The following is a 3,490-nucleotide window of genomic DNA, read 5'->3' as shown; positions in this document are numbered from 1 at the left end:
TATTGTTATAACGTGTGTGTAAAAGAGATAAAATTGTACAGTAAAAACAATCTAAAGAGAACCCCCTATTGAATTTATGTGTCAGTCTCTGTAAGAATCAGGCAGTGGGTGAAACATGGTTTGAAAAAAAACCCATCATTTTGATAGTGTAATTTGACTATTTTCACCATCAGAATCAAGGAAAACAGACAAGATTGTCCATATTATGCTGGACCATTGAGTTACAATTTCATTGAAATGCACTGAAAATGAACATTTCAAGGGCAGGTAACTCTGTCAAACACCTCATTTTTCTAACATTCTTTTGAAAAATTTCTGAGCAAAGCCAGTGATGCAGAGATCAAATAATGGTCTTTTTAAATAGAGGAAGTACCATTGAGTGATATTACAATGTCAAATCGGTGGGGTTTTGACATGCATGTTTCGGATTTTTCCCATTTTGCCTGATTCTTACAAACACTTACACTTAAAATTGGTTCGAATGTAGGCCGGTGTTAGGTATACCAAGGCGAAAAACACTTTTAAAGTGATATATTTAGGCTGTAAAAGATGACTGGTCTAGACAGGTTTTCGGATTGTTCAAGGTTTGGTTTGGACAGAATTCACTGTATATCTAAAATTTTACAGGTACTTCAACTGTGATGATGTAAATTGGTGGAGGACGTTTATAAACATTGAAAACATTCAGGCTTACAGTATTGTTGGATATTCCTTACCAAACTTTGAGTAACCCCCGTCGCATTGTCCAGCGAGACATATATGATTTTTTTTCTCAATTGTTTTAACCAATTAGTTGAAATATTATTGTATTGATTGATGTGATGTAATGTGTGTCAAATATATAGGGCGTAATGTTGCGTTTAGCATTTTCTGCAAAAATGGTTCAACAAAATCACATCGCAGAGCATATCGTAAAATTCAAATGTTAATTATTTTTTTAAAAGCTTCCTTGACTTTTTGTAAAAGTTTCAGTTTCGCTGAACTGGTTGGAAAGTGTTGTTCACGATCTTTAACATCTTCCTTCGCGACAAATCTGCAATACTTGACACCTATTAGATTCATGCACGATCATTCGTTTATCTCCCTTGACAGTTTGAGGGGAAGGGGGTTTAATTGTTAAAAATTCGAAAAAAAAAAACATCCATTATCAAAGAATCATGCAATATGTGATTCTTTGTTTGAAAGCCTACATATTTTTATTTTCGATATTTTGTTTAAAATGTTAAAGTAAGCAGAAATTGAAATGTGGTTTTTCATACAACCGTGTTCATATAAGAAGTTAATGATTAAATAATGTATTATATAATTCAAAATTAAGGGGGATAACTCTGTAAATCACACTGGAATCGATTATCGACTAAGATCAGACAGATTGGAATGAATTATAATACATTTCATCATATACACCCACAAAAGAGCTTAATAAAAATAATATGTAACCTGTGTAAACAAGACCGGTCCTATTACTTTTAAAAATGCAAATGGAATTATCAACTTCATTTTCTCAAGAAACTACGAAAAGAAATTTGTATTTTTAATTCATTTTCATATAATTTGGAGAAATGCGGATTTGGCCATTAGTGATGGCACTCCTTTCTATCCTCAGATGTGTCGGGATTGACAGCTAGGTTCCACTGTTCAAACGTGTTCATCGTTAAAGCCATAATTTCCGTTGATGACTGTTACTTACGTTACCAAAACAAGAAATAACTGTTTGGAAAATGTATTCGATAAGGAAGAGTAATCAAGGGAAAACAGTAATTGCCAAAACATGGGCATTCATTGCTATTAAGTACCATCATTCTGGCGAGAAAAAACGAAACTTGTCAATCAATTACAGATACAAACTTTCGATGCGTTGTTGATGCATTTTATCTTTGCTTTGGTAAAATTTCACGCACATTATACGTATATAGGAGAATTTTATTGTAAACATTATATCGCCAGCTAGCGCAACCGAAAAAAAAATAAAACTGGGACGCAGCAGTGACTGAGACATGGCAAGGGTTCTGGGTGTGGAACCACCCCCTCTCTTGCGCAACAAATGAGCAAAAATGAGCATTCGAGAGCACGGTACTCCCCCTTCTTTTTATATGCCTTTCAAGTACGGGTCGTGTTATAGAATACAAATGCCCGCCCTTCCACCTGTCTGTCAGTCTGTCCATGTGTCAGTTCGTCCGTCCGCGTTAACATGTCACACAGTAACTTCAGACCCCTTGTTAAACAAACCTCAGACTTCAAAATCGTTTGCTATCGTAATTTTAAAGTTTGTATACTATTGGAGACAATCGCAGTTTTTGTTTCAGAGTTATAATCTAAGATTTGATTTAAAAAATGTGGGAGGATTCAGATTCTATATATCATTCCATACATTGGAAATGGTATGTTGGATTTACCATAAACTGTACACAGTTTTATGCTACAGTTGTTTGAAGGTTTGTATACATTTTGCGAAATCGCTATTTTTCTTCTGCGTAGGGAAATATCTAGGCATCTGATCCGTTTTTCAACCAAGTTATTTTTTCTCACAAATTCAAGAACTTCGCCGCGTTCAAAACGCATTGTAACTTAAAATGCCTTAAGGTAAGAACAAGTTGTGGTAAACTGGTAGAAAAATGAATTTATCATGAAGTTTGCAGCTAAATAAAGTTTATTTTTAAGTCGCTAATATTGTTAACGACTTCTTGCACTCGTAATTTCACTACTTTATATTCGCAAATGATACGCATAATTATATAATTATATTCCTCTTAATGCTGCAGATCTGTGCCGTGTTTACCGCCATAGCATCATAGTTCGAGCTTCATATGAGATGAAAAATTTAACTTTTATTTATCATACACGCGTGTTTCTTGCTTGTATGAAAACGGGAAATTTACATAAAATGATCGGTTAGCATTGAACATTACCAGTTTCCGATTCAGGCACAGGGGCTCGTTACAAGACTAATACATTAGCAGGGCCCCAATATCTATGAATGTTCATTACCAGTTGTTTAATCTGGTTCCTGGTCAATAAGATCGCTTCAACGCACCTCTTTTGAAAATATCATACACATGTCTATTTGTGTATTTTTTGTTTGTATGAGAACGGAAAGTTTACATTAAAAGAAGAAATGATCGGTTGGCATTTAATTTATGTAAATAAATATTACCCAGTTTCCGTTTCAAACACAGGAGCTCGTTACAATTGACTATGTATAAGTCATATATATTATCAGAACCCCGATAACTATATATATACTATAGTCGGCGTCACATAAATAACATACTGTTAAAATTTGAATAAAAATATTTTCTACGACTTTATTGACACCTACCGTCGTTTAAATTGTCTTAAATGACTTGCTCATTCGTTTAGCCAAACGGCTTCTCCCTAAACATTGAGGCTAAAAACCACTAATTCCACTTTCCATAGGCTTCTATGCTAATTTCACAATATTCAATGGCTTCTCTGGACTTTACCTTAACTTTAACCTGCAGAGGACTAT

This window comes from Perna viridis, chromosome 3 (assembly GCF_037379345.1).
Source record: "Perna viridis isolate PV_CMFRI_1.1 ecotype Kerala chromosome 3, ASM3737934v1, whole genome shotgun sequence".
Lineage (NCBI taxonomy): Eukaryota > Metazoa > Mollusca > Bivalvia > Mytilida > Mytilidae > Perna > Perna viridis.
Note: the sequence above shows the minus strand (reverse complement) of the source record.